Here is a 25618-nt window from a genome sequence, read left to right as displayed (position 1 = left end):
TGGTGAATTTCTGGTGTTTGATTTACACAGTACTAACACTTCTGCTACTTTTAAAAAGGTGAGTTGTTAATTTGTAAGGGGAACTATGTTGTACACTTGAAGATAATTTGAAAAATGTTTTCTGTTATTTATTTGCTGTCCTTCTGTTATACTAAATACTTGATGAAGTTAGTTTTATATTATGTATTACTAAAAACGATAAATGAAAGTGATTATTTTTTTCTGCAATTTACAGCAAGCAATTTCAAAATAAAATGGCTCACAATGAAGAGACCGTGGCAATTTCTTTTGAATTGTCCACTACATTGATTGAAATTGAGAGCACCAATAATGAAATATTGTCACAAGGAGGACATGACTTGTATGATTCCATTAGATTGATTGAAATGGACAGCACCAAGAATGAAATATTGTCACAAGGAGATGACTTGAATGATTCCACTACATTGATTGAAATTGAGAGCACCAATAATGAAATATTGTCACAAGGAGGAGATGGCTTGTATGATTCCATTAGATTGATTGAAATGGACAGCACCAATAATGAAATATTGTCACAAGGAGGAGATGACTTGAATGATTCCACTACATTGATTGAAATTGAGAGCACCAATAATGAAATATTGTCACGAGGAGATGACTTGAATGATTCCACTACATTGATTGAAATTGACAGCACCAATAATGAAATATTGTCAGAAGGAGGAGATGACTTGAATGATTTTTTTGATCAATCTCTTGATGGCGAATTTATCGAGTGTTTGGAGACCATAGAGTTACAAGAATCATCATTGCAGACTTTTAATGAGGAGATTCCAGATGAGATGATTGAAGAGGAAATTACTGATGAGGACATGTTAGTAGTTGTTTCAAATTTAGAAAATTCTGAAGAATAAATTTATATTTAGAAATCAAAAATTGTTTGAGACATTATTTATTTTTATTTTTAATTTATGAGGTTGTAGCGAAGTGATTGTAGTATAAAATGAGACTTATAGTATAGAGTGCAACATTTTTATGTTACATGGTAAGTTTACTCATATTTACTTCCCTTCTGCCACTATATTATCTCCAATGTGTATTTGACATGTCTTCTTCATCTCCGGCCTCCTTTCTCTCACTGTGTGTCTCCGATGCATCTTATCGCTGGTATTTTGTGTAATTACAGAAGAGAGTAAAATAAAATAGTTCGGAACGTGAAAAGGGGGCAAAGTAGAGTACTCCTCACCCCCTAGGCCTTTTTAGGCGGTCCCAAAAGGATCAGTTTCTGCTTTCCTGAGAGATTATGGTATGAGTTCCATATACCACAATAACTTGCATTACAACATGCAAGATATCTATCTCCTATTACCAACTTTTGGAGATATTCGCGCTAAGCGCGAATATCTCCAAAAAGTAACACCTGCCCTGAGCAGTTCTTAGCCATGTTATCCAATGGGAGGTGGATAACATGGCTAAGAGTATTAGCTCGGTAATGCATGAATATCGCTGAGTTTTTAGCGATATTCATGCATTGCGGCCGTTTATTATCGCATTTGCGATAAACCTTGATAATAGTAAGGTTTATCTTCGATAATTTCTGACGATGCTTAGTGGTAAAAAATTGGTTGGTAAGCATCGTTAGCGATAAATATCGCTTAACTTTGGTAATATGCCCCAACGTCTGTTAACGTTCGATTCGAAGGAAATGAGGAAGTGTTGAAAAACATTGTCTGCGCCATCTTGCCTTTTTTGAAATGCCACACTTTTGTCGTGCACGGCAGCCATTTTAGATGTCTTGACCAGACCCACTCTCTGCACGCTGTCGATTCGTAGCATGGCTCCTCACCCTCGTAAGCATCTCCCCCAGGCACTGGTCACCACCGCTCTCTGTCTTATGCATGGGCAATAAACCTTCCCCCATCTGCGCTGCTCTTCCCTGAGAATCACACTCTGTGCCCGCCCGACACCTCCCTTTCGCCCTATTCACTACCGCACCCTCTGACACTCCTCTTCCTCTGTGTCCGAATGTCCAGGCCGGTCCTAGGCTATCAGCTAGCCCTGCAGATGTAGTTTATGGCCCCAGCTGTAAAGAATCACCCCTCTTCAAAGGAGTTATAGTAGATCAAGGCCCACACCCGATGTGATCCGTCACAGCACACGCGTTCCTACTATCTGAAAACCATCCTGTATTGTGATTGGGGAGAGGACCGAGCCTGAAGCGGAAGATTCCAGGAATGACTCTTTGTACATCAAAGTTTTTACAATTATGTGTCACATTAAAAATATATAGCACTCCAACAAAGTAGTAGGAATATAAAACTTTAATAACATATAAATATATACAACAAAACAAAAACAGTAAAAACATTTAAACAACGAAGAGACCGTGGCAATTTCTTTTTAATTATCCAATAGATTTATTGAAATTGACAGCACCAATAATGAAATATTCTTGTCAGTAGCGGTCTGTTGTGCGAATAGTTCCAAGGCAGCAGAACGCGCTGAAATCTAGATGGCACGAAAGTGATGTCTAGCAAGTTGCCGCCCAGCAAATAACGGCGTGGGGCGCCGCGGGGGTGAGTGAGTCCAGTAGGCACCACAGCTATTTTTACCGGCATTGCAGAATTACTGCTGGGGACAATGCCTGTGCTGTAGCAGGGTCACAGCAGAAACAAAAAGGATTCTGTTGAAGATGTTGTTGGTTTTCAATTTGAAAACAGTTCTGGTGTCAACTGCTATGCTAATGTAGTGGTTAATGTTTTGTTTTCTCTAGAAAATGTAAAAGAGGGGGAGGCAGTCCAAAGTTCCGTTAAAAGGGCAAAGGAAAGGATCGGTGGTTTGAACTATCAGTCAAAAAGGGGAGGGGGTGCAATAATTTTTCCTACCGGGTCACACTGTGCTTTCACCGGAAGTGAGGTCTGCAGGATTGTAGTAATTCAAAGTGAGGCTGGCGCCAGCATGGGAGCGCCGACGTCCCGCGGATACAGTTTCGTCACTCCACGGGCGATCATGGCAGTCATTCTCCATCGGGGGTCGGAGACTCCCGCGGCTCCTCTAGAATCTTCAAGGTCGTGGAGGACTACGGTGGTGGAGTCAACCAGTGACCGGGCCATTTCTTTATGTTGGGCCCGCTCTTGCCAGGTCGACCGCCATTTTGAGAGTTTGGCAGCTACCGGCGATCGCGGGGTCACATGAGCGGACGGGCTCCACCCTGCCGGGCGAGACGTTGCAGCATGGCCACAGTGGAAGAACCGTTATCTAGGTCGTTCCGAAACTGTGCAGCACTGGAGTTGTTAGGATGCCACCGCCTGGAGCGCTGAGGGTGCAGCTGGGAAGCCTCCACCTGGGGAGGCGGGAGAGGCCTGTTCGCACCGTCTCTCCCTCCCAGTGCACCCCACGGCGTCTCGCTTGAGATTTGTTATGGCCGGACCAGGCGATGAGGACGAGGGGGGGTCGGAGGCATGTGCAAGACACCCCCCTCCAGTGTTGTCGCAGCCATTATAAAAGAAAGAAGTGTCCCGTCCGTCTTCGGGCCGGGCTTCCGGTGGATGTCGGCCGGACGCCCCTGGCTCTGGCCCCATGAACGGGTTTCTTGGTTTATCGGCTGCAGCCGGATCCCGTCGGCCTCGGCCCCCCGACCGTTGGTGGTCGGACCGGAAGAGCATGTGGCGGGACTACCTGCAACTCTCAAGGGCCACCGCGGCCGGACTGGGAGAGAGAGGGGAGGGTCGAGGAGACATTCCCCCCCCCTGCAACTGTTCAGCGTTGTAAAGGCAATCCCCTGGCCGGGTCCCGCTGGTCTCGGCCTCTCCTCCGGCTACACCCTACGTTAGGATCTCCTGGCCGAGGCGTGGCAGCAGAACCTGCCTTATATGGGCTGCTCCCGGCTGGGCGTAGCCGGAACCCTGCCCCACCTTGGAAGTTTCCAGAGTGGGGGTGGATGTTCTACTGACTTGCATTTTCCCTAGTCTATCGATTTTTTTGGCGTGGCAGGCGGTGGGACAGCGAGGGGTGATTTGGTTTCTCTTACTGTTTTTCTGGTCTCTCACCACTGGCATATTTTAACGTTTTCTTGTTTCTAGGACATTAATAGGTTTTATCATTACGTTATGTTATCGTTTCTTTGTTCGTTGTTTAATAAAAGTTCATGTTCATCAGTGGCCTACTGATTTTCGTTTTCCTATTTTTTTCTTTCCAGGTTGTTTCATGGTAAAGTTTCTGTTAACAGGATACAGTGATCACTTCGTTATTATTGCATATGTCCTTTTCACTAGGGGTGCTCTCTGGTCGGGCCAGATGACGTATCTCTAGTAAATGGTCCGGGTGAAAAAGGTGCATCAATCAGTGGGGAGTAGATAGGCATGACAGATTACAACGGGGGAGAACGGTCCGCATTACGTACCCTTTCACTACTTGCAAAGATTTTCCTACGTTTATTTGCAAACAGGGAATACCTCCAAAAAGAACTAATTCCCAAACAGTCAATGTTCGGACAATCAATCAATCAATGAGGAATGAAATAGGTACGACGTGTTAAAGGCTTGCGTTACCTACCCTTCACTATCTGCAAAGGGAGATAGAATATTCCTATTCTTCCTCGTTTGCAGGTAGAGAAGATCGTTAAGAGAATTAACTTCGAACAATTCAATGCTCGATTGAAACAATCAACAAGGGGTACTGTGAACACAAATGAACGCCGCTTATATACATACGCATTGCTATTTTCAACAGGTTGTTCCTAATGTTTCTATTTTAGCGAGGTCAAAAGAGATCCCATTAGTGGCCTACTGATTTTGCTCGATTCCTTTTGTTTTTTTACACGATTTTTCGCTATCTGCAAAGACTAAACAGAGTATTGCGACTCTGTGCTTGTTTGTAAATAGAGAATGAACCAAAGAGAACAATCAATCAAATGGAGAGAGAAGCAGGCACGACGGATTACAAAGGGGGAAAGGGCTGCATTAACTACCCTTCACTATCTGCAAAGAGAGAGTACTCCTAATAGAAATGAGGGGTGGGGGGCAGCAATCAAAGCAGATCAGTGTGCATAAACACGAAAAAAAAAATTCTTACCACGTACTTGACATTCGACAGCTTATGATATTTGCTATTAAAAAACCATTGAAATTCACTGAAAAAACCATAGGTTATAGACCATATATAGTTAGGAATTAGCATTTACAAAACCTTGAAAATTCACTGAAAAAACCATAGGTTATAGACCATATATAGTTAGGAATTAGCATTTAAAAAACCTTATTTTACTCACACAAAACCATTGAAATTCCATATATAGTTAGTTGCACTAACTATATATTGCGCACCCGCAATCCACTGCTGATGATGTCACATATTACATCATTCATGACATGGTCAGTGACATCACTGATGACATCACTGATGACATCTCAAATGACATCACTGATGACATCACTGATGACATCTCATTTGACATCAATGACCACATCACTGATGATATCATTCATGTGACAATACAATGCATCTCCTCACATTTTAATATAACCTCTGTTTCACCCAGTGTTAAAAACAGAGTATAATTTTTGAAACCATTGACACACCAATACTAGTTACTACATACGTACTCACTGATTCCTACGTCTACACACACATTCACTCATTCACCCATACAATCATTCATACATACAATCACTCATGTTTACAACACAATCATATGCACTCATACACCTATACAGACACTCACACTCTGCCACTCATCCATGGAGTTACTCACACACCTAGTCAGTCCTGTAAAGAATCAATCACACTTCCATTTTCTACTCTATACAGTTAAACATAGAGCACCTTACGTTTTCAACCATATACTAACACATACTTACTCTCTTATACAATCATTGATACAAGTACACATTGATCTGTACAGAGTCACACACCTCCCATCCAGCCACACACACACTCAGTCTCCCATGCAAATACTTGGGCAATCAATCAATAACCCATATAGTTACTCATATAGCTACTGATCAACACATGCAGCAGTTTACAGAACAACAGACATAATGATGCACAAATTAAGACAGTTTAGTCACTAACCCATGCACTCAGTGAGACACATTTAATCACTCACTCATACATTCAGTCATGCACCTACTAAATCCTTCGTCCAGACACTTATACATCCACTCATTCTTCAATATGTAAGACATATTTTAACTTTACAGAAACATAGTCACTGGATGTTGTCATCAGTGATGTCATCAGTGATGTCATTTGAGATGTCATCAGTGATGTCATCAGTGATGTCACTGACCATGTCATGAATGATGTAATATGTGACATCATCAGCAGTGGATTGCGGGTGCGCAATATATAGTTAGTGCAACTAACTATATATGGAATTTCAATGGTTTTGTGTGAGTAAAATAAGGTTTTTTAAATGCTAATTCCTAACTATATATGGTCTATAACCTATGGTTTTTTCAGTGAATATATATATATATATATATATTACCTACTGGCGGTCGCCAGTAGGTATATATAGTTAGGATTTTTTTCCTATGGGATTTTTGAAAATTCTATGTTGAATAACTTTGGCGTTTGAGGACGGAATTGGCTGAAATTTTCTGGAAAATGGAACATTTTGTTTCTGAGCAGCCCCTGAAAATTTGGGGGGGGGTTTCGTCAAGCGGGGGCCGAGAAAAAAGGGGGGTCCCAAAACGTGTTTTTAACATTGAGTTTTCCATAGGGCGGTTGGACTCACTTTTAGCTCGAACGGCTGAATGGATTTCCACGAAACTTGGCAAAATTGTAGGGACTGGTAGCCCGATGTGCCTTTGCTATGTCTCAAGATATATGCTCCAGTGGTTTTTACGAAAATTAACTTTGAAAAATATATATTGGGCTACATTGGGCTATATATATGTTGGAGCCCAAATGTAGCCCAATGTAGCCCAATGAAGCCCAATGAAGCCCAATGTAGCCCAAAGATGGCCGCCAGAGACAAAAAAAAACAAATGTAGCCCAAATATCAGCCAGATGTAGCCCAACTATAGCCCAGTGACAGAATGTCCCAGAGTGTTTTAAAGAACAACTAGAACGCTAACAGTCTTACTTATGACAAAAGTATGGCACACCTGAAGTCATCTTGATTGGAATAAAGTGGTAACACTTAATACATTTAATTTGAAAAGGAACAAAATAAGGGGTTTCATTTTGCCATAGAAATGTTATATATATATATATATATATATATTCACTGAAAAAACCATAGGTTATAGACCATATATAGTTAGGAATTAGCATTTACAAAACCTTAAAAATTCACTGACAAAAACCATAGGTTATACACCATATATAGTTAGGAATTAGCATTTAAAAAACCTTATTTTACTCACACAAAACCAATGAAATTCCATATATAGTTAGTTGTACTAACTATATATCACGCACCCGCAATCCACTGCTGATGATGTCACATATTACATCATTCATGACATGGTCAGTGACATCACTGATGACATCACTGATGACATCTCAAATGACATCACTGATGACATCACTGATGACATCTCAAATGACATTACTGATGACATCACTGATAAAATCATTCATGTGATAATACGATGAACCTCTTCAGACTCTAATATAACCTTAGATACACTCAGTGTAAACACAGACTCACAGATTGTCACTCATCCATGAAGTTACACACACACCTAGACAGTCATGCAAACAATCAATCACACCTCCGTTTCCTTAACTATACAGTTAAACACACCTTACTTATTCAAACATATACTAAAACATATTTACTCACTTATACAATCCTGGATACAAGTTCACAATGATCCATACAGCCACTCACACATTCACTGGCTCTTATGCACAGTTATTTATATATGTCAACTCTCACATGTACTGTATTTTACATATGTACTTAATTTGACATGTAGCACTGAGATATCTATTCACTCACCAATACAGTCATGCACACAGTCAACCGCCCATACAGCTGTTTCCAACATGCACTTTTGAATCCATACATCTATGCACAGAGTCATACACTTCCCAGCCACCCACACACACACTCAGTCTCCCATACAAATGCTTGTGCAACCAATCAATAACCTATATAGTTACTCATATAGCTACTGATCAACACATGCAGCAGTTTACAGAACAACAGACATAATGATGCACAAATTAAGACAGTTTAGTCACTAACCCATGCACTCAGTGAGACACATTTAATCACTCACTCATACATTCAGTCATGCACCTACTAAATCCTTCGTCCAGACACTTATACATCGACTCATTCATAAATATGTAAGACATATTTTAACTTTACAGAAAAATACAGTCACTGGATTTTGTCATCAGTGATGTCATCAGTGATGTCATTTGAGATGTCATCAGTGATGTCATCAGTGATGTCACTGACCATGTCATGAATGATGTAATATGTGACATCATCAGCAGTGGATTGCGGGTGCGTGATATATAGTTAGTACAACTAACTATATATGGAATTTCATTGGTTTTGTGTGAGTAAAATAAGGTTTTTTAAATGCTAATTCCTAACTATATATGGTGTATAACCTATGGTTTTTGTCAGTGAATTTTTAAGGTTTTGTAAATGCTAATTCCTAACTATATATGGTCTATAACCTATGGTTTTTTCAGTGAATTTCATTGGTTTTTTAATAGCTAATATCAAAACCTTTACAATGTATTATTCTGTAAAAAGAAAAATATTTTTTACATGTTTTTTATACAATTTATTTTTTATTTTTTTTTGTTTCGCTCCCAGTACGCGTACCGGTTAGCTTCCCGTTAGCTCAATCCGGAGGCGCGACCCGGTACGCGAACTGGTAAACGTTCCTTTTGCGCACCTCTCGCGTTACAAAACAACATCGTGACGCTTCGCGTCAGCATGACGTTTCGCGTTCTCGCGTAATACGTCATATTACGTGCTACGTTCGCGTACCCGGAAGCGCAGCGGTACGCGAACCGGAAGCGATCCGCGGCGCGGCGCCGACCGCGTAACGTAAACATAGCAGGTCATGTGACTCGGTAATAACACTTTTCATTGGTTCATTTCACTTTTGGTTTCCTAATGATGTAATACAAGGTCATGTGATCTAAAATGGACACTTTTCATTGGTTTAGAACTTTTGTTTTTCCCAAATGATGAAAACCCCTCCTTCTTTCATCACTCTGACTTTCATCTTGGTGAGAGAAAGACCCTTTATTGAGACTTTGAGATGGCTTCATTAGTAGCTTCAGCTGGTGCTAGCCCACCACCTCCACCAAATCCAAGAAAGAGAGGACCACCTGCAGAAGTAATTTTGCAAGAAGAGGAAGAACAGGAAGAGGAGGAAGAGGAGGAAGAGCATGAGTTTTTGCCAGAGGAGCCCAGGAGGTACAATCGAAAGGAGAATTACATCTGGCAATTCTACAGAATTCCTGAGGGGCAAAAGAAAGTGAATGCACGTTACGTGTTTTGCCGCATATGCGGTGATAGATTGTCAAGGGGCACTGATAAAAAATACAGTTATGGCAATCATACTATGCATCGGCATATGAGTAGGTGGCACCCAAATAATTATAGTGCTGCCCAGCTACGTGACGAACAACAAAATCCCCTCCCAATGGCAAGAAGATCGGTGGTTCCAGAGGTGTCGGGACCAGAGGCGAGGGAGATGATCGCAAACATCCAAATGTTGTTTGGGCACGTAAAGCAAGTGTGCGTGGAATGTGGCACTTTCATCTGCTACAGAGAAAGTAGCATCACTTTGATTTTGCGAGCAATTCAAAATCATATTAATGTTTGTACGAAACGCACCAAAAAATAAATTCTTTTTTTTTTTTTTGCTCCTGTTGAGCCCTTTATAATGGATCGTTTTTGTTTCCCCCCCCCCCAAAAAAACCAAAAAAAATTTAAAAACGTTCAGAAAATACAAAAAAAGTAAAAAAATGTTCAAAAAATACTAAAAAAAATATAAAACAACAAAAACATTAAAAAAAAAGTTCTTTTCAGAACTAACTCCCCATTATAAAAAAATTGGTAGAATATTTGGAACTCTGCCAACCTCTATTTCTCTTAGTTCGCTCCCGGAGCGCTACCCGGTACGCGTACCGGAAGCTAACCAAAAAAAATATTTTTTAAAAAAAAGAACAGTAAGTATAAGATAAGCAAACAGACAGTTATGTTAAAAGAAAGACAGCTCTAGGGAGTAAACTAAGGATACTGTTACCTACAATCCACTGCTGATGATGTCACATATTACATCATTCATGACATGGTCAGTAACATCAACAGCAGTGGATTGTAGGTAACAGTATCCTTAGTTTACTCCCTATAGCTGTCTTTCTTTTAACATAACTGTCTATTTCCTTCCCTTATAGTTACTGTTCTTTTTTAAAAAACATTTTTTTGATCAGTCATAAACAGTGACATTAATAGAAACAGAGAGAGTGAACAAGAGTGAAGAACTATGGTCCTCCTCAGCCACCCTCAGAAAACCAAGGGGGTCAAGATACATCTACCGTGCCCCCTTCTACCCATTCTGAACATTATTTGCCCTCCATCTTGTATCTTGATTCGACCGAAACACAAAATGGTGGACTGCCATAACGCTGCTGGTTTGCGAACCGGGCAACTTCCCGGGAAGCGGTCCAAAAAAAAAAAAGTTGGGAAAGTAATTCACAGACACTAAGAGTAATAGAGATGGAGTGAGTGAACAAGACTGAGGAACTATGAGAACAGAGGGACTGAGAAAAAGAGTGGAAGGAGTTGAGTAAATAGGTAATAGAGAAAGGAATGAGGAAAGTAGCAAAGGCAGGAAACTGAGGATTAAAGAAGTGAAGCAGTGGATCTAATAGTAGGTGAATGTGATAGAAATGTAACGAAAAGAGTACAACTATTTACCTTGTAATTGCCGTTAAATTAATCACATTTTATTTCTATACTTTCAATCTGTGAAAGAGAGAACCAACATTTGAAAAAAATTAAAATATGTATTTAAAAATTACAAAAGACAAGGGAAAATATTGAAGGACAAATAGTTTTTCAACAACTTTGACACTGACAGAAGCTTCTGCTTCTCCAGGTCCTCTACACAATCCTAAAGATATACATTTTAAACTAACAGTATCTTGATGCAGATGAAGTGAGGCCTATCTTAAAACATGGTGCATCTTTTGCATTGCTCTTGTTTCAGAAAAGTGTCGCTTCAGTATGCCAATAACATGTCTCCTATCCAGAGATTTGTTTGAGGTGAGGCCTACTCAGAGTTCAAGATGAGATTTACACTTGTTGAAGTGTACAGAGGAGATAATATCTGTGAAAGTCTACTAATGAAGTGAGTCAAGTCCACTGCACTCTTCAACAAAGTAGAAACCTCCTATGTTTCCCTGGACAGACCTAAACTTGATCTGCACAATGTGATTCGTAATGATAGGAAACACAGGTGATGTAATTGAAATATGTGCAATTTATTTTGCTCATTTCACAATCACATCACTTGTGTTTCCTTTGCTTAGGTATCTCATTGTGCAGATGTAGTCCAGCATATGAAAGAATACGTAGAAGTGCAGCACTGCATACAATAAATTTAACACTTACAGAAAACTCACCTTCTCCATGCCTCCTACACAGTTCTACATATACATCATAAATGCAAACAGTACAGAATTAATTATACATGTTAAATGGTTTATTTTTGCTGTTCTCAGAATGTATCAAAATTCACTAAAAACAGTGACTTGAAGGTATTCATCATGTAACAGCGGGGAAAAAAAAACACAATCAAAATGATTGTGTTTAAAAAACCCATACAACATCAGAAATTAAAATTCAGAACTCCTTAAAGTTAACTTACTTTCCATGACGTCCAAGGATGTCCTATGAACAGCTTACACTCTTTTGTGCTGTTATTACTTTCAGCCCGCCACTTTCTGAAAGAAAACCTCCATCGTTTTTAAAAACACGTTACATGCAATAAATGACTTCTTGCTCTCTACCACTATTTTCCACAAGGCCAAATCTAGTCAGAGATATTTATAACTCTTGGATTTCTTGTAAGCCAATCCCATCATTTGGCATTTCCGCAACTTTCAGAATTAAAATGTTGAAGATCATTTTCACAATCCTGGAATAGTAATATCTTCCCCTTCTTGCTCAGTCATGTTCTACATTTCCTATGACACTGATACTGCTTAATATGAAGCAGACTTACACTACCTCTATGAGTACTACAATTATTTAATTCTCTACATCACTTTTAATCACAAAGCAATGTAAAACAGTAGACAGCATTGCAGACTTACATTCCCTCTACTCCATGTTTTGATTGGCTGCTTCAATTAGCTTATGAAAAGAAACAGTTTTTCTGAACTCATTTAAAGTGCACATACATCTCCATGATGTCCAATCCTATGATTAGAAGTTATGTCTCTGAACTACACTTATCCTCAAGGCCAAATTGTGTAGGAGCCATTAGAACTTCTTGAAATTCCACAGATCATATCCCGAGATTATTTTCCTAAAATTTTGGTTTTAAAAACACCAGGTAAGAGTTTTTAAGGTCATACGGCAATTTTTTTTTGAAAATTAAAACAGAATCATTGCAGAATGACCAGCCATTTCTAGACTTTAAATAAGCTGTGTAATGTCCTGATGATATTGAAGGGCCGTCATGATATATAATTGCTGTAGTTACAAAAGTCCTTCCTGATATTGACAACTGCGAAGCTACAAATTTTTTTATTAAAGTTGTCAATTTTGTTCCATCAGGCCTACATCGTTGGAACATTAAAATGACGTACTGGCCATATGTTCGTATAAATAATGTGGACATCATTTCAGATTTACATTGGCTACACTCCATGTTGTGATTAGCAGCTTTTACTAGCTTATTAAAGGAGACTGATTTACTGTCTGGCAAAGTTAAATATATAAATCTTTCTGAGTCTACACTAGTAGTACTTGATACCATACAGTTCTCGCAGTCATGCTGCCATTGATAAGAAAGCCCAAACAGCTGATCTACATCTACACCTTCAGCATGTAATACATCAAGCATATACATTAAAAACTCCTGACAATCTTGCTGAATATTTTGAGAGAATTGTGTTTGGCCTGAACATCTATCTAACAGATTTCTAATTTCAGACACACTTTCTATGTTTCTTCTATCAGTGGTACATTTCTCTAACACAGAATTTAACAAACTGCAAAATCTTTGATCAGAATTGACCACAATCTCTTCTTTTACATTTTTTAGAGAAAACAAAACATTAATTACTACATTAGCATAGCAGTTGACACCAGAACTGTTTTCAAACTGAAAACCAACAACATCTTCAACAGAATCCTCTTTGTTTCTGCTTGTAATTTTAGGTTCATTCACTTTTTGTCTTTTTGCTACAACCTCCCCAGTATTGTTCTCATTTCTTCGTTTCCGGCCTACCAGACGTTTCTCAAACAAAGGAAACTGAGGCAAATGTGGCGCATACTCTCTTCTTAACCTATTGTATTCCTTAACACAATCTAGATCTGCACAAATGTTTCTGACATCACACTCAATCAAGTACAATCCCGATAAAGTTCTAACTCGTGACAATGCCACATATGCCATACCCTCCTTGAACACAGAACTGCCAATATTCACCAATGCAGTGTCTACACTTAAACCTTGCGATTTATGAATTGTCACCGCATATGCCAAGCAAACAGGGAACTGCTTACGGCGAACATATAAGTCTTTTACAAGCAAAAATCTAGCAGAACAACGAGCAATTAGCTGTACTTCCTCAATGCCATCAAATTTAATTTTTAAAAATTCAATTCCATCTCTATTTCTGTATTTCACAAAATCAACAACATTACCCATTGATCCATTTACCAGACCTCTTTCAACATGTAAATTCCTTCTTAAAATTATACGGCAGTTCAAGCACACATTCAGAGTCTTTTCAAAACCTGCAGTTTTAGATATACTCTTCTCTAATGAATCCAATTTTGTTTTCAGATTCTCAGACAAAATAATTGTTGATCCCATATGCTCTACTCTATCAATAGCTTCCACTTTCACAATCTCTTGCTTTTCTAAATGCAACATTTTGTTGTTAAATTTGGCACATTCTGCAAGAGTTGGCATCAAACATATTCCAGATTTCTTATCAGTAATTTTCTGAAAAATATTCTCAGGCACAACATCTTGTTCTGGATATAAATTTGACAGTAATCGTGCATGTAAAGCTTCTTTCCCATGCTCGGTCACTTTTCCAATTCTAACATCTTGTAGAATAGTCTTGTAAACTTCATCCTTTGCCTGACGCATATTTTCATGCAGTTCAGCATAATTGAAGTTTAACCATATATTGACGTTGCCAATGCTGCCTAGGCACTTCCTGGTATCTTCATGCGTGAGCATTTTGAACACAGGTTGCCCTTTCACTGGTGTCAGCTGCAGAAGATCTCCGAAAACAATGATGTGTTTGCCACCAAATAACACATCATACTCTGTTTTGAGAACTTCTTGCATCCTCAAATGCACAAAGGCAAGAATGACATTGGAAACCATGCTTACTTCGTCAATGATAAGAAGTTTCATTTTCCTCAAGATTCTTGAAACTTCAAAACAAGCATCTCCAGATAGCTTGTGATATTCTAATTTGTTGTCATGCTCCACTGGCAGCATCAGTAAACGATGTAAAGTAATCCCTTTAATATTATGTGCTGCCAGTCCAGTTGGAGCAGTGACAACACAAGACAGCGATGACTCTGTCCTTTCCTGCAAATAGCATGAAATTGCTTTAATGAGGAAACTTTTTCCAGTTCCCGCTTCTCCACTCACGTACAGTCGGACAGGCTTCAACGACGTACATGAGCACTCTTTCTTATCATGACTTAATCCATGATCAATTTGCATGGTAACTTCGTCATATATTTTCCTCTGCTCAACGTTGAGTTGCCTTTCCAACTCTTCTAAGTTAACCGCATCCTCTTGAGCATGTGCCATGGCTCTTTCCACCTCATTCATAGCAGTGGCAGCTTCATTTTCAATAAGAGGTCCTCCTAGTGGATCCTGACTCAATGAAGCAGAACTCTGACTGTCCTGAGAACTGTCTCTGGCAATCTCGGCTGCAATCGTTGCTTCCTGCTCAATTTCCGCATTCAACATTTCTACATATTTGGGAAAAGCAGGACATTCTATGGTCTCCTTGGCGGCATTGAAAGAGTCTTCGTAACAGAGGAAATCTCCAAGCAGTTCCTCTTCTGCACGCCAAGGCTTGAAAAGTTGCAAAAGTGCTAAATAGAAAAACTCCTTTTTTTCAGGAGATTCGCCACTCAATTTTCGATGGTTTATCAAGTGGCATTTTCTTTGCTTGACCAGACATCCCTCACTTCCTATTACAGCATACACTCCTTTCTCAGTATCTTCTTTGATGTTCCTCTTGAACATGTAATTTTGCAGAACCTCATACAGACAAACATTCTCTAGGTGACTGCTTCGATTTGGATAATATGTATCCAACATGTTTGTCTTCAAAATGTCGGTACTGTTTGGCTCCTTTTCCGCCAAATACTCAATTTCCCGCACAGGTTTGAGAACTCGATTACGCGTTGCAGCAAGACCAAGACTCGCCCAAACGATACTCCTGGACTTGGCATAGAGACTTGCTGAAGACAACCGGTCAGAACATTCGTACGCTCCGATTTCTCGATGCGACAACATCTTCAGACTGAAACTGTACAACTTCTTGCTGAGGCTCTTTTCATGGGAAATGTCCTCCCACATATCCTTCAATTCTGTCTTCTCTTTTTTGGTGATGTAAGACGTCACATACCGAGCCACAGCCATACAGTTATCAGCCACAAACTGTATATCCATGTTAGCATTCCACATGGACAAAATCACCGGGTTGTAGTCGTTGATGTACTTGGACTCTTCGTTCCTCTTCAAATTGTAAGTGTTTTTAGGTGATTTCTTCATCACATTATGTCGCAGCGAAGACATCAAACTGTTTACTCTTCCTTTAGAAATCACCGGTCGTGGAAAGCCGAAACGACATTTGGTGTAGAACTTGTCTTTGTTTCGGAATTTACGACGGCAGTACTTTCCACATCGATGGCTTTGGAAACGCAGAACTTTTTCTCTTAGGCTTTTCTTCTCCTTTGCGTTTGGAACAGCACACGTAGAATACTGTTGGATGAAACTCATCACTGAGTCTTCTGGATCCGTTCCAAATTTAGGTGCATCCTTGATCCACAGCAACATATGTATATGAGGAGCACCTCTTGCTTGGTACTCCTTTCTCCAGAAGAAATCCAACACCTCTCCAAGAGGTGGATTCTTCTTATTCATGATGAAAGACATCATAGCTTCAAATCTATGATTGAAGTACCTACATACATTGACTGGATCCAAAGAGCACAGTTCTCCGGGTGTCTTGAATTCGATGTTTTCTACGTTAGCATTTGCCTCTCGTAGAAATTGAAGTAAGTCTTCCCAGCCATACTCGGCACAACTCAGAGTGAGGAACCATGTGGGAGTACCTAAGTTCCTCAGCATACATTTTAAATCACCATGACGACGGTACCAGTACTCATTAGTACCACGCTGACACGCCATGAGATTAATCAGGTGAGAATCCAAAATACTATCTTGGACATTCACTTTATCCATAAAATCACTTGCCGAGATGTTTTGCATGTGTATACCACTTTTCAAGATGTGGTTCACTGCATATGACAGTCCAGACAGATCGCTTTCAAACAGGAGATGAAACAAATAAGGAATGCATTGTCGAAACCTAGCATCTCCTGCATACAATCGCAAAGTCCGGTATTCAGAAGCAGGAATTTGATGAGGTCGCTCATCATATCTTCCTCCCTGACCTGTTGGAAAAAGCTGTGGGAAACACCGAGCTTCCAAACTTTCCTCCCAAACACTAATGGGACTCCCTTTGGCTTGTTTCATTTGAAACAACTCAATAGCATTCCCCATGACTTCCTTTGAATGCAAAGGATGAACACTATAATGTTCATATATTTCCTCACTAGTAGAGGGTTCTACTTTCTCAATTTGACCAGCACACAAATCGCTATCCTCTTCCTCACTTACTTCCTCTTCTGCAACATATACATTCTTATAGTATTTATTATTTTTTTTCAAATACAATGTTGCCTTTTTAACTTTCCTAACATCTACTAAATCTTGCCATATTTTCTTATTCTTTGTCGGAACCCCATTAACTAAGATAACCAGAGGTTCCTCTTCCACTTTTTCTACTCCAATTGTGTTAATGTTTTTCTTGAAATCTAGAGGCAAATAAACAACTCTTCCCTTTAATCCTCTCTGTAAATCTGATGGAGGCAATTTCCCTGTCTTTGGCTCCATTCTTACAATAGCCTGAAAGGGATGGATACTTTGAATCAAAATAGATTCATAAGTATTTAAGTCCTTCAATTCAGAAGGAATCTCAACCAATTCCAGATTATTATGAACTGCTCTAGCAGGCATCTGGTTTTGTTTTAATTTGTTACAACAATAAGTACACACACGTTGATCCAATCCCAAATCAAAACAATTTTCTACCATCAAGTATGTTGCAAAATCCTTCCATTCACTATTATTTTCCCTTTCACTTTTTGCATATAAATCCACTAACTTAGTCTGATTCTTATAATAAGTGCGTCTACAACACACACAAGTGAAATTAGGCCTCTCACTTGATTTCATGTCAAACGTCGCAATTTCCCTCTGGAAATTATCTGTACTGGAAACATGTACACTATCTTCCAAATGACCCTCTACTTCTTGCTCAATTTCAACATTCTCCTCTTTACTTCCAAAGTAACAAAACTCAATTTCTTCACATATATTCTTCACATCTATTTCAGAACCATGCAAAAGAGCAGCGCATAATTGTTTCAGCATAATTGCTGGACTCTTAGCATAATACAACAGTCTAACTAACTTCCTCACTTTGTTATGATGCACTGCTAGCATCCTGAAATGATGAAAAACACTCTGGCATACTCTCCTGGAAAGACAAGCCAGTGAATGACCATGCAAACCTGTCACTTCTCTCACTCTGCAAGGATCTAATTCTTGCAACAACCTTATTTTCTGCTTCAAACTTTTCTTGTTAAATGTCCGTACAAAATCACAAAGCAAATTGATGGAATCCTGTCGCACACTGCAAATACTACTACACTTCCAGGTGTACACAGGACCCTTAGCACGTCTTCCTAAAACCTCATTACCTAACAACTCTTCTGCCTCTGTTGTCACAAGTTTTTCTTTTTCAACTGGACAACCATCTTTCACTTCATAAGCACGACCACTGATGTCAACTGCATGCACCAAATCATTATCCTGGAAATAACTCTCTTCATTAAAAAATGCCTCACAGCTTGAACTATGTATCCATTCTCCAGAAAAAACTTCACAAAAATTACTACGATTAACTATTCTCTTCCATCTACTATTTCTTTTGAAATCAAAAATTGCCTTGTTTAGCTTCCTAATTCTATTGATTATCAAAATAAATAACTTACGTTTAATTTCAAAAGCCTGATCAATAACTTTCTCAACTTTTTTTTTTCTCCTATAAAAAACTAATTTCTGTTGACCTTTCTTAATATTTTTTAACAAATTGCCAATTATCCTGTTACGGAACATTCGTTTACGAATCTCCCTAAACTGTTGTTTCCTTCTACTATCATGCACAGATTTATCTCTTGCTCTAGCAGTAACATTTTCATTTGTCCTTTTCTTTCCATTTGATTTACTTCTCATGTTATGGATTGAAACATTTTCTGTACTAATATTTTTTTTATTAGAAATATTTCTTATGAAATATTTAGAGCTCTTACCCGGTGCTTTCTTCATGGCTTGAGAAATCTTTTTGTTAGAGGACTGCTGCGTTTTTTTTTTCTCCTGCTGTCTTTGACGTTTTGCAGCCTTTATCTCTCTTATTTTTGTAGGCATATTGAAATCTTGAAATGATCTGCAGTTGAATCTGAGGAAAAATATAATAAAAAATGTTATTAAACATTATTATCAAACAGTAAATCAGTAATAGTGATCAAAAACATAACACACTACTTGACATTTTAATTTGAAGATTTTTTAGTCATTGCCATTTTTACAATACAGAAATACCAGAAAAGAAATGACATTTATATTTATGTTACCTATGCTATTTTATATGTGAATCTGATCTAATTTTATGAGCATATTTTAATATTTTATTGAAGACACTACACATAACCTGTTTTTGAAGGTGTCTTTATTTTTAAATTAAACGGTTTACCTTTTTACTTTTTATTGATTATAAATTTTAAAAATAAATGTTTATAATTCCAAAGGCTCAAGCAGGTCAGCTTCCCATCCTATATCATATAATTCGGACAAATCTGCATCCTCATCACGCTCTTCTTCATCCTCAGGATTTAAATCATCCAATGGATCAACATCCACTGATGTTTCAATTACAAGTTCAATGATGAGGTCAAAATCAACTGATTGCAGATTGTCGCTCATGTTGAGGTTGTCTTTATCTTTAAAGAAAGATAACAACAATGAGATGTTGCAGAGTAAGAGACAAATCTCACAGATTATAATAGTAAAATTATTTAACAAGAGTAACATTTTGCAGCTATTATTTAGCCATGTCCAGCGATGCTGAGCAGGTGAAGCCTATGTCTAATTTTTCACTGAACAGGACTCATCTGTTCTTAACCTTGGATAAGCCTCAACGACTCTGTGTCCCCTGCACATACTCAAATGTTAAAGTGCAGATTTATATTAAATGGCACATCCCCAGGCATGCACCAGTTAATGTGCACCACTGCTTTACCACCCATGGTGTGCCGCATTTACAATCAGATAGGAGAAAGCTGCTTCAAAACCCTGCGCCTGCTTGAAGCTGGCATAGGTCTTGACGCAGCATTGTAGAGATGGGGCACCCCTGAGCCTTGCTGGAGCTGCATCGCACTTACGATACAACTCCAGCAATGCGCCACCTTTACGGCACAGATGCGTCACGCATCTGTGCCGTTTTTGCCCCATGCTGCGCCGCATTGTAAATGCAGCACAACATGGGTGGCGGAACAGTGGCGCAGGATGACTGTCACATCCCTGGTGATGCGCCACTCATCATAAATCTATCCCTAAGCTTCTTATCTTGTTACAGATGAACTGCCATATGTATCATCAAAATATTTTACATATTATAAATAGCAAATTTTAAGGAATAAATAGCGATTCTTTACTATTCCTAATTTGCAATGAGCAAATTGCTAATTGCAAATTACCCATTCATTTCCATAGGCTAGGAGGCTCATAGGAATTAATGTTGCAAGTTGTGATTAGCAATTAGCTCATCACAAAATAGGATTTTTTTCAAGCGTGCAGGGGTATCTCAAGAACACCCTGCTGCACCCCTGAAAAAGAAATTTGGGAGCACATGGCACACCTACATGCCCTAATGGCATGTATGGGCGTCATATGGGACCTTTTTTTTTTTTTAAAAAAAAATGCTTTTTGAAAAGAATTCGCAAATTACCACAAACTAGAAGTTGGTGGTAGTTTCCAAATCCTTAATATCATTTTTTACATATTTTTTTTTGATACATTGCATTTAAGGAATCACAAATTTTGAATTATTGACATTTTAAGTAATTTCCACATGTGCAGTGTTTTCAAAATATAATTTGAAAATCGTTTTTGGGGAAAAGTAATGGTTTGCAAATTTATGACAAGGACATAATGGTGTATGCTTCTCTATAAGGCATTTCAGTATCTCTAATGTCATTTTTCCCATATTACATTATAAGACCTTTCCCCATGAAGCACATTCCTTGTAAATATGCTCCCACCTGTGCATTGCAAATTTAGATTTTGACTGTTTCAGACACATAGCCATGTTGAAAGTGACCCAAAAAAATTGCAAACGTTTTAAAAAAAAACATTCATGTGTCTTAATGATATTTTAAGTCATTTCCCCATGGACAATGTTTTCTAAGTGGCACAAAAGAGGTATACACCTATCATAAATCTGTCCCTAGCATTATAAATGATGAAATCAGGATGACAATAAGATGTGGCCTATCCAGAGGTTTGTTTAAGGTGAGGCCTACTCAGGATTGCAGATTAAAGTTACGCTTGATGAAGAATACAGAGGAGATAATTTATTGTAAAGGCCTACCAATGAAGTAAGTGATTTCTACTTCATTGCACCAGTCATCATAAATGTATCCATAAGATTCTTATCTTGTTAGACATCAACCGCCATATGTATCATATAACTATTTTGCATTTCCAAAAAAGCGAATTTTAAGGAATAAATAGCGATTCTTTACCATTCCAAATTTGTTTGAGAAAATTGCTAATTGCAAATTACCCATTCATTTCCATGGGCTAGGAGGCTCATATAAATGAAGGTGCAATTTGCGATTAACAATTTGCTCATCACAAATTAGGAATTTATTCCAAAGGTGCAGGGGTGTCTCAAGAACACCCTGCTGCAACCCTGAAAAAGAAATTTGGGGGCATATGGCGAACATAAATTTTAACAACATTCCTTTACCTCAAAAACGATTTTCAAATCATAACTTCAAAACACTACACATGGGAAAATTACTTAAATTGTCCTTAAGACACATAAAAGCGTTTTTTGATTGGCTTTCCTGCATGGTAGGGTCACTTTTAACATGGCTATGTAACATAAACATTCAAAATCAAAATTTTCCATGTACAGGTGGGAGCATATTTACAAGCAATTTGCGCCACAAAGAAAGGTCTGACATTAAAATGGGAAAAATAACATCAGGGACAGTCAATTGCCTTATAAAGAACCATACACCATTATGTCCTTCTCATGAATTTAAAAACAATTCCTTTTTCCCAAAAACGATTTTCAAATCATAATTTCAAAAAACTGCACATGAGAAAATGACTTAAAATGTCATTGAAACACATGAAAGCGTTTTTTGATTGGCTTTCCTGCATGGTTGGTTCACTTTTATCATGGCTATGTAACACAAACATTGATAATTAAAATTTTCATGCACATGTAAGAGCATATTTACAAGCAATTTGCGCCACAGAGAAAGGTCTTACACTAAAATGAGAAAAATAACATCAGGAACAGTCAATTGCCTTATAAAGAACCATACACCATTATGTCCTTGTCATGATTTTATAAACAATTCCTTTTCCCCAAAAACGATTTTAAAATCATAATTTCTAAACACTGCACATGGGAAAATGACTTAAAATGTCATTAAAACACATGAAAGCGTTTTTTGATTGCCTTCCCAGCATGGTTTGGTCACTTTTAACATGGCTATTTAACACAAACATTCAAAATCTAAATTTTCCATGCACATGTGAGAGCATATTTACAAGCAATTTGCGCCACAGAGAAAGGTCTTACACTAAAATGAGAAAAATAACATCAAGGACAGTCAATTGCCTTATAAAGAACCATACACCATTATATCCTTGTCATGAATTTAAAAACAATTCCTTTTCCACAAAAACGATTTTCAAATCATAATTTCTAAACACTGCACATCAGAAAATGACTTAAAATGTCATTAAAACACATGAAATCATTTTTTGATTGGCTTTCCAGCATGGTTGCGTCACTTTTAACATGGCTATGTAACACAAACATTCAAAATCAAAATTTTCCATGCACATGTGAGAGCATATTTACAAGCAATTTGCGCCACATAAATCATAATTTTCTCCTTAAAGCACACTATTCTCTATCTAAAGTAAAGAAATATTTTCTCACCTTAGCAAATACTTTGAGTTTGAAAACAGTCTAAGAAACACACCAATTTGTCTTCAGCAGAGCAAAAGGTATGCACTCCAGAGTCTGCAGCTATCAAAAGCACAGAAATGGTGTAATTCTTCACACATATTTCTCATGTCACCCAATCAAAACTCTTCCCTCACTTTTTTTCAAATGAAAACCCTTCCCCCTCTGCCCTTTCTGCCTATTTTCCATAGCAACCACCTCTTGGAGAAACTCTGGTGTTTGCAAATTCACACAACAATGTTGCAATTGAACTCTGAACTCTCAGTGCACCTGCATATCCAGTGCTTTCTTTCATTTAATGATTTTTTATTGACCACTCAAAATACATCTTTCAAACAACACACCTGTACACCCTAACTTTCTGTTTTCATCAATCAAAATCCACCAATCACTGTTACTACTTCATGAACACAGAAACTCCACAGTTTTTTTCATTTCAAACTCACATTTTTTCAACTGCCATTTCATTGCCACACTTCATCTGACTGCAGGAGAACCTTCTCTCACCATGTTTTCTGTCTGGATTGTTGGTCATAGTTATATTCACTGGGCTCAAAGGTACGTTGAAAGCAGGAATTTACCTAACCTCAATTTACAAGATGTGGAAATTAAGTGGTTTGGCCACAGAGGATTAAAATGTCACCAATTGATACCATTGGTGAAAACCTTTATGCATTTGCCAAAACCTGACCTGTTAATTGTGCACTGTGGAGGTAATGACTTGGGCACTTTGACTGGTGTAGGTCTGGAAATGCTTTTAAAGGACACCTTTGAGCAATTAATGGCACTTTTTCCTCAGACTGCCTTGGTATATTCAAATATATGCCAAAGACAGAAATGGAGGTGGTCAAACCAATTTTGTCCACAAATTGAGAAGTCGAAGAAGCATGTAAACAAATCTGTTTCAGCTTACATGAGAGACCATGGAATGGGCTCCCTGTACAACAATAACTTGCGTTACTACATGCAAGATATCTACAGAGGAGATGGAGTTCACTTCTCAGATGAGGGCAACAGAGTTTTCACTCTGAATTTAAAAATGTGCATTGGTACCTACTTATAAGTACCAAAATGTACCATAAACCCAAAAGCTCTTCTCAGAGCTACCCTACATCTAATCACTCACAATTATTATTTTACTCTAACTTTTTTCACTAATTTTCAACAAAGTACACTCCCTGGGGCGCTACCCGGTACGCGTACCGGGAGCTAACCTCGCGAAATTTTTTAAAAAAATGTTTTTTTTTCGCACATATAAACCTCCTCAGCCACCCTCAGAAAACCTAGGGGGTCAAGATAAGTCTACCGTGCCCCCTTCTACCCATTCTGAACATTATTTGCCCTCCATCTTGTATCTTAATTCGACCGAAACACAAAATGGTGGACTCCCGGAACGCTTAAGGTACGCGAACCGGGGCGCTCAACGGTTCGCGTACCGGGTCGCTCCCTGGGAAAAAAAGGTGGGAAAGTAGTTCACAGAAAAGCCACTGGAGACAATTTCACCAAATATAGATTAGCTCATACTACATACCAATCCCTACCATTTTCACAAATTTGATTGGAATTCCATTTAGCCATTTAGCCTGTAGACCTCTCTAAATACCGTGAGGTAAATTACTTCACAAAACACATCTGAAATGTTGGAATTGACAACCAATTAAAATGTTACTTTCATTTCTACTTTTTTTACCTCACATTTGATTGGTTATGTACCCGAATATATATAAAGGAAGAGAAGGAAACACAGCCATTTTGACTACTACTTCCTGGTGTACATTTCAATAGGATTTTCATTAATAACTTCAACTTCTTTTTAAAGGTAAGTTGTTATTTTTAAAACTGAAGTATATTGTGCACTTTAAGTTAATATGGCAAACTTTTTCTGTTAGTTATATACTATCCCTCTGTAGTACTTATAAATTTAGATACACTTTTTTATATTCCTACTTCCACTCTGATACTATACACTGCCCAAAGATAAATTCTCTGTTAAAAACTGCCTATCTAAAATTAATCCCAACAGTGCCCTACCTCTACTAATATATATATTTTTTATGCAAATTTCAGGAAAAATGGAAAGTGAACAAAACATTTCATTTGAAATTGTCCTTCCAGAGTCCAACACAGAAATCATTGATCCAAATGAGATTGAATTTATGGATGAAACTTGGGACCAAGAACTACTGCAATGTGTACAAGCAGTAGATAACCTCCTTGCAAATGAGGACATTTTACAACCTCAGAGACTACAATCTATATTCCATGATTATTATGAAATTTCTGACAATGAAATGTTAGAAAGTTTAATAAATTATGAAACACAATAAAAAAAGCTTAAAAAAAAAAAAAAAAATAATAATCAACAAAACCAACAATCAATTAACATACAGCATTTGAAAAGTCTATCATTCATTTTTCATTGTGATACGCTCCCCAGAACGCTTCCCGGTTCGCGTACCGGGCGCTAACCACGAAAAAAAACAAAAAAATTTTTTTTTTTTTTGCTTAGCGGGGCCCCTTTAAAGCCTCCACATCAAACCTAGGGGGTCAGGGAGGATCTACTATGCCCCCTTATGGTCATTTCCCCCTTTGTTTTGTCCTCCTCTTGTCACTCGATCCTACCGAGAGACAAGATGGCGGCCGCTCCGGACTGTTTAGAATGTTGACAGACACCGGAGAGCCAATCAACTTCGCTACGCGAAGTTCCGTTACGCGTCAAGTACGCGTACCGGGGCGCTGCCTGGTCCGCGCTTACAGATATATATCTTTTTTTGAACGTTATTTTCTCAAAATCCACTGCAGCACA

The sequence above is a fragment of the Lissotriton helveticus genome, chromosome 4_1 (genome assembly GCF_964261635.1).
Source record: "Lissotriton helveticus chromosome 4_1, aLisHel1.1, whole genome shotgun sequence".
NCBI lineage: Eukaryota > Metazoa > Chordata > Amphibia > Caudata > Salamandridae > Lissotriton > Lissotriton helveticus.
This window is presented reverse-complemented; position numbering follows the sequence as displayed.